Here is a 13,374-nt window from a genome sequence, read left to right as displayed (position 1 = left end):
CACATAGCAGAAGGACTTATGTTGCACAGGATGGCTTTGCCCGCCTAAGAGATGGTAGCAACTGGGGAAGCTTTGAGAAAGTTCCACCAAAAGTACATAGCAGAAGCTGTGGGTAACCCCAAATTCAAGAATTTCTAAAATTGAGGCCTTCTAAAGGAAGATTTCTTTCTTCCATGATATACTTATTGGGGAAAAGAGACTAATGTAAGCCTTACCTAGGTAACTGCACTACAGCGATAGAGATCTGAGCCTGGAGTCAGGAAGATCTGAATTCAAATTTCAGCCTCTAGGATTTGATAGTTGTCTGCCCCAAGGCAATTCTCTTAATTGCTGTCTGCTTCAGTTTCGTTAAAATGGGGGTAATAAAGCACCTACCTCTCAGGGCTGTTGTGAGAATTAAATGAGATAATATTTGTAAAGCATTTAGCTAAAGTGCCCAGTGCATAGTAGGTGCTTAATAAATGCTTGTTCCCTTGCCCTGCCCTACCTTCTTTCACCTGCAATTTCCTAGAGATCTTTTGCATCACATTTTTATGAAGGGTGCAGGTACCCTCTTATTTTTGTGAAATCATTAACAGAAGTGAGCTGAGGCAGAATGTAGGGATGTAGAACCACCATGACAAGGAGTGGGGAAAAAGTTTGTTAATTAATAAAACTTCTTCAACTTGGTGATTTGCATCTGCTGCTGAAAAACCAAAGTGTCTCACCAACACTGAGACCTATGGCTCCTTACATTGTTTAAAATAATTGAAAACCACCTAAAAGATGGGTGCATGCTATTTTTAAGGAGTACAGCAAGGGAAAAAGGGGAAAAAAGAACCACATAGGTTGGTAACTTCTGCATCAGGCTAAGCTGGGTGGTAGTAAACCTAGGTGTAGAGAGGAGTGATAATATCTACCAAAACCCAGAGAAAAGCAACAAAAAGCATCCTCGGACTTACAGTTGGAAAAAATAGTCAGATTATAGAGTACAATGGGACTAGACTATGGCCAGAGATGGTATGATTTCAGGAGGAAACATCTCTTTCATTTTGGACTAACTCTACACGGTCCTCTACTATTCCTGTTCAGTCTGATTTAGGTATAAACTAAAAACCTTACTCATTAAGATATTGAAATAAAAAGGCAACTTTAAAAATTGAAACAGAAACTAAGGTTTTTTTAAAAGCAATCTCTGATTTGTGAGTAGCAGTCTCAGTTAAGGTTTTTCGAATTCTGATTTTTAAATTATATATATGTAAGAATTTTAAAAGTTTATTTATTTATTTTCAGTTTTCAACATTTACTTCCATAAGTTTTAAATCCCTCCCCCCAACCAAGACAGCCTGCAATCTGATATATGCTTTACATATACATTCCTATTAAACGTATTTTTTGTATTAGTCATGTTGTATGGAAGAATTATAACAAATGGGAGAAACCATGAGAAAGAAAAAACAAAAGAAAGTAAAAGTCTGCTTTGCTCTGTATTCAGACTCCATAGTTCTTTCTCTGGATGTGGATGGCATTTTCCATCATGAGTCCTTTGGAATTGTTTTAAGTCCTTGCATTGCTGAGAAGGGCTAAGTCTATCAAAATCAGTCATAGAAGACTGTGGCTGTTACTGTGTACAATGTTCTCCTGGTTCTGCTCAAAGAATGAAAAAAAAAGCTTTATTTAAAATTAATATCTTGCTGTTGTTTTTTAACTTTATCTTCTCACTTCACAGTCTTTTCCTACCACCCAGGAAGTCATCTCTTATAACAAGAATTAAAAAATAAAAGTTAAAAAGCAATTCAGGAACACCAGTCAGCATGTCAAGCAGGTCTAACAGTTTATATGCAATAATCTACCACTTCTGCAATCTACCTAGGGTAAGGAAGTACAGTACATTTTTTTCAGCTCTTCTCTAGGACCCAGCTGGAGTTATTACTACTTATTACAATATCATTATAATTAGACACCATTCAGCTTTGTGGTTTGGTTTTGGTTTTTGCTGTTACTGTTCTTTCCATTTACGTTGTTTTAGTCATTGTGTATATTGTTTTTCTGGTTCTACTTCTGATATAAATTTCTGTGACACACTGTTAACACTGACCTTTCAAAATTTCAGATGTTCCCCAGAAATTTCTTTCAAAATGCCTCTAAATCTTTACTGGTGTTAGTATTGGCTCTCATATTAAGTCATTTAAACAAATTTAATTTAAATTACTTATTTTTTGTTTTTTTGCAGGGGGAAGGCAGGGCAATTGAGGTTAAGTGACTTGCCCAAGGTCACATGGCTAGCAAGTGTTAAGTGTCTGAGGCTGGATTTGAACTCAGGTCCTCTTGACTCCAGGGCTGGTGCTCTACTCATTGCACCACCTAGCTGCCCCTTAATTTTATTTTTAAATAAAGATTATCCACCTTCCCAGACCTTGAAGTTCAGTTGATTGTGTATTTTTTAGTTTTTAATTTTTTTTTTTTTGCTTGTTTTTATCCTACTTGGATGAAACTACTTGGTGCTTTCAGTTTATTTTAGAAGCTAGAGAAATCTTTGGCTCACACTCCTGTTGATGTGTTGCTGGTTTCTTCTTTGGGCAAGGAAATAGTCTGCAGGCTGAAAAGGGGGTAAGATCTATTGTGTAACTGTGTCCTTTCCCCCCCAGAAATTAAGGGTAAAAAGAAAAAAAGAAATTATTTCACAATTTCTTGGGTTTCCTTAATCCTTATTTTAAAAGAAAGTTTTGCTGATACCTTTTGCTTTTTATATCGGTCATTTCTATTTAGGTTTTAAAAAAATATTTCTTGAACCATGAAGTCTAGGCTCTTTGGGGAATAAATGACTTTTAGGTAGTCCAATGATTCTTAATTTTTTTCCCCTCGTCAATCTGTTTTCCAGGCCAGTTGTATTTACTATGAGATCCCTTAGTATCTTACCTCCTTCTGGAATTGTACTTCACTTGTAACAAAGAAACAACTAAGCAAAAACAACTGAAAAGAGTGACATCTGATATTTGCAAAATTCTTCTCCCATAGACTTTCACCACACATTAGGTCTTCTCACAAATACAAATATCCTTATATACATAGAATTCTCATGTTTTTCTAATGGCTTTCTACGTTAGTTATTTAATTTGATCCTCATACCATTTCTATAGTAGATAAAACAAGAACTAATCTTACTTTATGGGTGAGGGAACTAAGGCCTACTTAAGTTAAATAACTTGTGATGCAAAAAATGAGGAGGAAAGATGAGAGAGAGGAGAAAGGGAGGGAAAAGGGAGATGGAAAGAGAGGAAAAAAAATAAAAAAGAAAATATGATGTGTTTCCTTTTTCCTTTTTTCTTTTCTTCCTTCTTTTCCTCATCCTTCTCTAAATTTGCAAACATAAGCACAGTTTTCTATTTTCTTTCCTTCTTTAATTCAATTCAATAAGTATTTATTACAGACCTACTATGAGGCATAGCCAAGATGGTGATTTAGCAGCAAGAAATACCACAGGCCTTCTTTCTCCCCTGCAAAGAAAAAATCTTCCAAACATATCTAGAAAATATACCAGGATGAATATTGATTGGGAAATACAAGAAAAAAATCACAGTGATTCATTTTTTCCAGACCAGGTTGGCACAGGGAAACTGTCAAAGGCAGATGGAAGTCCAGTCATAGGCATGCAATGCAGAGCGTTACAACTCAGGGAGATGCTGTGCACCAGGAGAAAGTGGTGTCTCAGGTCTAAGAGAGGGGCCTAAACTTGTGTAAGGTGTGGGAACAGGTGTCAAATGATATCTCTGGAACTTACTCTTCTCAGATCACAGATTCATGGAGAACCCAAAAGGGAGCCTGACTATAGGTATGGCACTCCAGAGAGCAGAGCATTCATGGGTCCTAGGCCATGTATGGAGGCAAGAGCAAGTTCAGAAGCAAGAGTACCTTCACAACTAAGACCCAAGAAGCAATGTAGTCTCAGTTCCGGCCTGTAGCCCAGTCTGAAGCCTGCAGAGCAATAATCAGGGTAGGAGTCCTATACCAAAGAGTAGCCTGCAGCTCCATCACTCTGAGCCAAAAGAACTTTCTAACTGGTTGGTAGTGGCTGAATCCAGTAGCAATCTATTGAAGCTCTAAGTAGGCAAGCCCAAAGGTATATTGCTCAGACCCCAAACCAGGTCAGGAACATTCAGAGTTGAGATCAGTGGGACAACATTCAAACTTTGTCCTGGATCAGACAATATTGGGAGCACTGAAAGCTTGTAGGTGCCCAAACAGAGCTATTTCTGAGAACAACACAGCACTCAGGCTACCCAAGAAAACAAGATTAGGATCAGCCCAAACGTGTAGATCTTGGCATCAGGGCTGAAATTAAGAAGTTGACTGGAAGAAGGAGGGGAAATAAACAATACTACAATTAAAAACTATTCTGGTGACAGATATACTCAAGACACAATTCCAGAAAAAGAGCATGACTCCAAAACATCTACAAATGAAGTCCTAAAGAAAAACAGAGCTTGGACTCGAGTTTAACTAGAATTCATGGGAATGATGAAGCAAATTAAAAAAAAGTGGTTTAAAACGTTTTTATGTAAACAAAATGAGAGCACTAGGGGAAAAAATGGAAAAGAATTGAGAGCTATGGAATAAAGAATTGAAAAGGAAATGGACAGTTTGGCACAAGAAGCACAAAACCTTGATCAAGTATCAAACTTTCTGACAATTATAATTGGCAAAATAGAAATTAATGACTCCATCAGGCAATAAGAAATATTTTTAAAAATCTAAACAATAGAAGAAAATATAAGGTATCTCATAGTAAATACAACTGGCCTGGAAAACAGATTGACAAGGGGAAAAAATTAAGAATCACTGGACTACCTAAAAGTCACTTATTCCCCAAAGAGCCTAGACTTCATGTTTCAAGAAATGTTTTTTTAAAAACTTCCCAGAGGGAAAAATGGAAATAGAATCCACTGGTTACCACCTTAAAGGAACTCCCCAAATAGAAATCTTCAAGAATACTATAGTCAAAATACAGAGTTTCTATGACAAAGAAAAATGTTGTAAGCAGCCAGAAGAATTCAAGTACCAAGAAGCCAAAGTCAGAATTACTCAAGATTTATCAGATATGACTGAAGAGAAGAGGAGAGTCTGGGATTCAGTATTCCAGCAGGCAAAGGATATAGGCTTTCAAGCAAGAATAAATTTCCAGCAAAACCAAGATACACAGAAACTTTGAAAAGTAAACAGAAAGTTCAAGCAAACATAAAAAGTGTAAATTGAATGAACAAGGACAAATTGCTTATATTCTAATGTGGGAAGATGATGTGTGTCCTCTCTGAACCTTCTTAATTTCTTTTTCCAATCAGCAAAAATCTACCTCTTCTCCCTCATACTCTCCTCTTTAATTGAAAAAAAAAAGAGGGGCAGCTAGGTGGCACAGTGGCCCTGGAGTCAGGAGGACTTGAGTTCAAATCTGGCCTCAGATACTTAACACTTAACTAGCCTTGTGACCTTGGGTAAGTCACTTAACCCCAATTGCCCTGCAAAAAAGCAAACCCCTTTTACACTATAATTTTATCTTTATGAGGGGTCATAAAGGGAGTCTAATTAAGTACAAAGCCTAGGAATAGTTCTATTATTTCCTGATAATCTTAAAAGAAGAATGGAAAAGGAAAGAAAGAGGAATACACTAGGGGAAGATCGGAGAGGAAAGTTGGGGGAAATTATCTCTCATAACCAAGGTGTGCAAGTAGAAGTCTATACCTACAAAGAGTGTGGGATTGGAGAATGGCTGACCCTTGAACTTGACTCATCTGAATTGGTCAAAGGGAGGAAGAATACAAACACACAACAGAGTTGGATAAAAAAGTACAATTCACTTTCAACAGGGAGATAGGAGAAGGGAGAATTAGAAGGAGTGTACGTTAAATGAGGGATTAGTCCGAAGCAAAATAAAAATATGCATAGCTCTTTTTGTGGTGGCAAGAACTGGAAAGCAAGGAGGTCCCCATCAACTGAGGAATGGATGAACAAGTTATAGTACAGGTATACCTTGGAGATATTGCAGGTTTAGTTCTAGACCACCACAATAAAGTGAATATTGCAATAAAGCAAGTCACACGAATTTTTTCCCCAGTACATATAAAAGTTATGTAGTCTAAGTATGTATTATATCTTTAAAAAAATGTACATACCTTAATCTAAAAAAAACTTTATTGCTAAAAAAAAGTGCTAACCATCATCTGAGCCTTCAGTGAGTCGTGATCTTTTTGCTGGTAGACAATTTTGCCTTAATATTGTTGCAGGCTGATGGTTGCTGAAGTTCAAGGTGGCTGTATGTGATAGTAATGGCAATTAAAGATTCCCCTGTATTGGCTTGGTTTTCAAATTGATTGTATTAAAACCCAGAGCTTGTTAATCCCACCTGTGGGATGGACTTTTTGATGTGAAAAGAAAGTCCTGACTGGGAGGAGCTGGTGACGTAGATTTGGAGAGACAAGAGAGAGGCGGAAGTTCTTTTTGGAAGCAGCACCTCGTGTAGAGGGAGAGACTAAGAGATTGCTGGTGGCCGCTTTGAATTGCCCTGGACTTTTGAGACCTGCCCCCTGAGCTGCCAAGGACTGAGGAGACATGGCTGTTTTGCTGGTACTTTGTCTGTCTGTTTTGATGTTATTTTGCCAGATTTGTCCACTGGTGAAAGACTGTCCTGTTGAAGAAGTCCTGGAACCTGGCATTTGGTTAAGAAGGCCTGAGACTGTCCTGCAGACAGAGAGTGAATACTGTCCACTGGTGAGGGACAGTACTGAGAGTGAATACTGTCCACTGGTGAGGGACAGTACTGTTGTTGCAGGGGTCTGGAGACTGTCCGGCAGACAGAATGAATACTGTCCACTGGTGAAGGACAGTGCTGTTGTTGCAGGGGTCTGGGAGCCTTTCTGTTGGTTTAGAAGCCCTGAAGAAGGATTTTCTTGTTGTATGTTTACAGAAATCCTGGGAGAGGGCTTTGCTAATGTGTTCAGGGGTTCTAGGACTGTTCTACAGACAGAGGATAAATTCATGAAGGGACTGGCAATGTATCTTATGGCCTTGCTAAGCCTTGTCTCCCCAGGAACTAAGATTGCTGAGAACTTGCCTCTTGTCAAGATGAAGAAAAGACCTCCATTTGGGTATTAAGTGCTGTGTTTAAACTTGATGTAACTCTGGGGTAGATTCAATTGTGATCCAGGGGTGGGGAACTTTTGACCTTTTTGTGTTCTATGGTTGAGCAAATGAATGTATTTTACTTATGTTTGGAAACTAATCTCCATTTGAGAAGAGGGGCTTTGTGGTGGACTTAATTAAGGTATAGCCTAGGGGTGGAGAAGTATTTGGAACAGAGACTTTGTAATTGATTGAATGATTGGAAAGTCCTGGGGTGGGGTAGGCCTTGGAGATGATTTAATCACACTTAGTAAATGCTGTATTTTGAATGATGTCATGTTTTGATCTTCTCTGTTCTGGGTTTGTTACTGAATAAAATAGAGAGCACCTATGCTGGTATTTTGAACCTGGGAAGTTGCCTTTGCTTGGTATTACCTTACATTACCTTGGACCTGGCATCAAGCATATTAAGAACTGACCTCTCAAATGGGACCCCTTAGGACAGGGACAGCTCTACATCCGATTTCAGCAGCAAGTAGCCATAGAAGAAGAGATCTTCACCCCTTACCACAAGATTTTGGGGCCCCATTTGTTCGGGGTTGGGGGAATGATGGGGAGCTTGTGCTCAAGCGCCACCCTAAAATATGGTTTTCTGTGTTTATTGTGTGCTATTCTTGTTATATTGTTGTGAAATTTTGTTGACACCAGCTATTCCTACTGTATTTTTGTCAAGTAAGGGACATGAAAGATCTTGGGGCCGAATGTAAGGGTTATGGGATTTAAAGATCTTCCATGCCCCGTTGGACTTGCTGACGTAGCAGGAAGGGGCGGAGCAAGAGGAAGCGGAAGCCAAGCTAGCGTTCCTTCGGTGGCTGGCGGTGGTGGTGGCGGCGGCAGCAGCAGAGGCAGTGGCAGCGCGAAGCCCTTTTTGAGTTAGAACTGCTAAGGACTTTCTGCTAAGGACTCCTGCTGAGGACTGCCAGGGGCCGGAGCTGCTGGGAGTGCGCTTCCAGGACGCTGGGTGGTTGCTGTGCGTGGGGAGAGGAGGACCTTTGCCTGAGGTAGCCTGTTCTGTTTTAAAGGCTTGAAAATGTGGGTGCTTTCTACTTTATCTACCTGTGCCAATGTCATAACTACTCTGATGGCTTTCACTTTCTGGTTTTGGGACTCAGTCTTTTGGTATCTTAATAAATTTTCTAGTTTATTTCCTCATATGGCAAACATGACGTATTTCCTAATGGATAATTATATCAGCATATTTGTAATCTCTATAGGCATTGTGAATATGGCATTGCTGATACACTGTAGCAATATCTTTTTCTTTTCTTTTTTTTGAGAGCTCATTCAGCTTATCACAGCCACAAAGTTAATTCATCCAGAGAGGACATAGATTTCGTGCATATAACTTGTGTCTGTGACATTGGCAAGAACACTTACTCTGATTACATTTGGATTTCTTTAACTAATTCCTGAACAGTTCAATAACACTGTTAATTTCATTCCAATCCAGTACCGCATACTGGAAACAAATAATAAAATAAGACAACAACAAAGTTTGCCACATCACTTGACTCTTCCTTTCACTTGAACACTTACAGTCATTGTAGGATTCTTAATTGGCCTAATTTCAATATTGTTATATCTCAGGGAATAGGAAGGCCAGAGGAGAGGAAGTGAAACAGAGAACTGTCGGACAGTAGAGCAGTCAGAACACAGACAACATTTATCTATTAAGTTCCCCATCTTATGTGAGTGTGGTTTGTGGTGCCCCAAAACAATTACAATAATATCAAAGATCTCTGATTACAGATCACCATAACATATAAAATAATAGTGAAAAAGTCTGAAATATTACAAGAATTACCAAAATGTGACACAGAGACACAATGGGAGCACACACTGTTGGGAAAATGGTACTAATAGACTTCCTTGATACAGGTGCCACAAATCTTCAATTTGTAAAAACAAACAAATAAGCAAAAACAAACAACCTCCCCTCCCCACCATAATATCAGCAAAGTGTAATAAAGGGAAGCACTATTGTGCACATACATTTGAATGTGATGGAATACTGTTGTACTTTTCAATGTAATGCTGATCAGTTGTGCTACTTTTTCCCCCTTTTTTTGCCTTTTAAAAATGCCATTTGTAATATGAAATGGCTCCCCATGAGGGGAGGGGAGGGAAACTGGGAGAAACTATGAGAAACAAAACATATTAATAAAAACTAAATTAAAAAGAGAATTCTATGAGAAACTTGGGAGAGCTTGTGTGAACTGACGCAGAGTAAAATAAGCAGAACCAGAAGGATGATTTATACAATTACAACAATATTGCAAATACAAACAAATTTGAAAAACTTAGGAACTCTGATCAGAACAGTGACCAACTGCAGTTTTGGAAGACCACGGAATGGTGAAACACTCAGAGTACCAGATAAGGCATTTTTTTTAAAACATGACCAATGTGAACATTTGTTTTGCTTTACATGTTTGTATTAGGAGTTTTCTCTTTCTTTTTAGCTGGCAGGGGGAAGGAGGAAAAAAAGGTAGATTTTTACTGTTTGAAAAAAAATGAATAATTAAAAACCTACTTTGTTCCAGGCACTGAACTAGATTCTGGGGGCAGAGAAACAACAACAAAAAAAACCTAGTTTCTGATCTCAAAGAGCAGGAGTCATCCTCTGCTCTTAATATTTGCTGATCCCCATCTCCAATCAGTTGCCAAGTATTTTCAATTCTACATCTTCAGCATTTCACTCATCTGCCCTTTTCATTCTATTTATTCCTCCAACCACCCAACTTAAACTCTCATCACTTTTTTCCTGGACTATTGAAATAGCCTCTTAATTGGTGTCTCTGTTTCTAGTCTATCCCCCCTCCAATCCATCCTCTACAAAGTTGCTAGAATTATATTCCAAGAGTACAGATGTGAGCATGTCACTTCTATGTTCAAAAAAACTCACTGGCTCCCTGTTTCATCTGTTATAAAAGACAGTCTCCCAAATTTCTGTTTGGCTTTATTGAAATTAGTTCCTAGCCTGTCTCCAGTATATCTTTCCAGCATGATTATAAATAAATCCCCATTCACACACTCTATGCCAAATAGCCAAATGGCCTGCTTATTCTTCCCCATATACAACATTACTTGCCTTACCTTTAGGCTTTTGTTCAAGTTGTCTGTGCCTGGGATATTTTGCCTCCTCACCTTAGCCTTCTGGAACTCCCGGCTCCCTTCAAGGTTCAGGTTAAGTGCTACTTCTTGCAAGAGCTAATTTCTCAGCTCTAATTTCTCTGCCCCACCCCTATTACTGTGTATTTCATTTGTACATAGCCTATATTTACTTATCTCTGAACATATTGTAGCCCTCATATTAGAATATAATTAGGATATTAGAATATAATCTTTTTGAGGTTAGAGATGATCTCATTCTTGTGTGGGTATCTACAAAGTCTAATGTAGTGCCTGGAACATAATAGGTGCATAATAATTGCTTGTTGATTGATTGAAGGAACATATAGTCTACTAGAGGAAGCAACACATATACACAGATAAATAGATACAAAGCATGTAAAATAAATAAAAATCAAATCAGACAACATGGATAGCACTTTACTAATCTTACAAGGCTATGTAAATCTGAAGATCCCTTTGTATTGGCAAGCTAAGAGATATTTAGCACCTAGTTTCAAATTAAGCCTCTGTTAAAGAAGCAGAAGGTATGAACCTTGGCTGCTAATGTAACAGGAAGGGGATGAACAGGGAAAAGCTAATACCACATATAAGGAAGAGCTCAAGCTGGAGAGTCAGAACTTCTTAGGGCAACCATTTGGAGGCAGAGCAGCTGTTGCCAGAGAGAGAGAATTTCTCTCAGTGAGCATCTGAAGGTTGGGCTGCTGCTGCTGGTCTGAAACTTCCATGGAAAAAGTGATTTTGATTTTGAGAATGGAGCTGCTGAAGACTTCTGAGGGCCAGCTGGAGCTGCCAGAAGAAGCATGACTGCAGTGTTGGTACTTTGTCTGTCTGTGGATCTGTTAAGTTTTCTCTTCCCAGGAACAGAGACTGTGAAGGATTTGAGATGGACTGGATACTGTGAGCTTTAATGTGGAGTGGGAACTACATGAAGAGCTGGACAAGGAGCTGGGAGCTGTCTTTGAACCCAGGTGACAGCTTGGTCGATTCAGGTAGGAGCTACCTGCCTCAAGTCAAGATGAAAAAACCTCTCCGTGTTTACTGAGTAGTGACTGATAAAATTGTAACTTAACTTGTGATCTAGGGGTGGATGGTCTGTGTATTTTCTACTACCCCTTAAGAGAGTACTGAGTAGTGACTGATATTGTAGCTTAATTGTACCCCATGGGTAGAGAACTTTGACTATTGTACTTTGTGTTACTTAAGGAGAGGATAAGTGAGTTATAGGAGTATAAGGAGGCTCTCCTCCTTAAGACTGATTGGATTAAGGATGATTGAATGATAGAGTTACTAAATGATTGAGTTATTAAATGATTGTACTTTGTTGAAAACTGTGTGACCACTTTGGTAAAAACTGTATGGCCATTTTAGTGATAAATTGTTGAGTTGTGACATGGTGAATGCTATATTTTGATTTTCTGTGATAAGTTGTAACATTGTGGATGCTGTATCTTGATTTTCTGTGAATGTTTTGCTCTGAGTTGTTATTGAATAAATAAAGAGTTTGCTATACTATGTAATCAGAATCTTGAAAGCTATTCATAGCAGCAGTCCTCTGGAAAGCTACTTGTGTTTGGCTTTACAAAATTATAGTTATTAAATTAATAATAATCAATACAAAATAATTTTGGGAACATTAACAATTAGGAGAATTGGGGGGGGTGGAGCCAAGATGGCGGCACAGAAGCAGAAATACTCCCTGAGCTCCCCCCATAACCACCTCAAATACCTATAAAATATGACTCTAAACAAACTCCAAACAAAGTGACAGAGAGAAACAAATCTCCTGCTGAAGTCAGCCTGGCAGGCCAGCAGGAAGGGTCCATCCGAGCACACTGGGAGCAGAGCCCAGCCTCACCTGAGCCCACAGTTTTAGCCCCAAGGGTGGCCCTGACCAGACAAGGCTGGAGGGGACTTGGGGAGAGTGGATCACCAACAGCTGTGGCGGTTTCCAGAATTATCAACCTATAAATGCCAAAGAAAAAGTGAGCAGTCAGTGTGAACTTTGTGATAACAGGGAGTCCAGGAGTACAGTCAAGTCTGTACCCCCGGAGGGAGAAGCGGTTTAGGCACAGTGGCCACTGCAGCATGGTTGCTTCATAGCTCCTGGCCTACAGGTTATAGGGGGACCAAGCAAACATTCTGAGGTGTAATTGCTCTTGCTTTAACCTGCTTGGATCTGGATTGCTGTCTTGGGTGGAGGTCCTGGGGTATATGATCAGGTGCCAGAGCCTGTGGAGGCTTCAGAGAAGGCACCCAACTTATAGCTCCAGCAGCTGTGAAAACTCCAGTAATTTGGGACAAAGCTCTCCTCTCAGGAAGCAGAGTTCTACAGTGGCAAAAAGCTCAAAAGTCAAGTAATTGAGTAACAACATGAGCAAGCAAAGGAAGCAAAGCAAGCACAACAATCCAACTTTGGATTCTTTTTTTGGGGACAAAAAAGATAAAAGCATGAAACAGGAGGAAGACAATGAAGTCAGAACCCCTGGACCAAAAGCTTCCAAGAAAAATATGAATTGGTTACAGGCCATAGAGGAGCTGAAGAAGGATTTTGAAAACCAAATAAGAGAAGTGGAGGAAAAATTGGAAAGAGAAATGAGAATGATGCAAGAAAATCATGAAAAAAGAGTCAACAACCTGACTGAAGAAAATAACACCTTAAAAAATAGACTAACTCAAATGGCAAATCAGGCCAAAAAAGCCAATGAGGAGAAGAATGCCTTAAAAAGACAAATTTGCCAGATGGAAAAAGAATCTCAAAAACTCACTGAAAATAATTCCTTCAAAATTAGATTGGAGCAATTGGAAGCTAGTGACTTTATGAGAAATCAAGATACTATTAAACAGATCCAAACAAATGAAAAAATAGAAGGCAATGTGAAATATCTCATTGGAAAAAACACTGACCTGGAAATATAGATCCAGGAGAGATAATTTAAAAATTATTGGACTACCTGAAATCCATGACCAAAAAAAAAGAACTAGAAATCATCCTTCAAGAAATTCTCGAGGAAAATTGCCCTGATGTTTTAGAACCAGAGGGCAAAATAGAGGTTGAAAGAATCCACCCATCACCTCTTGAAAAAGATC

Source organism: Petaurus breviceps, unplaced genomic scaffold, assembly GCF_028583685.1.
Source record: "Petaurus breviceps papuanus isolate PSGF00001 unplaced genomic scaffold, PetGlider_PUasm1.0 90895, whole genome shotgun sequence".
Classification (NCBI taxonomy): Eukaryota; Metazoa; Chordata; class Mammalia; order Diprotodontia; family Petauridae; genus Petaurus; species Petaurus breviceps.
This window is presented reverse-complemented; position numbering follows the sequence as displayed.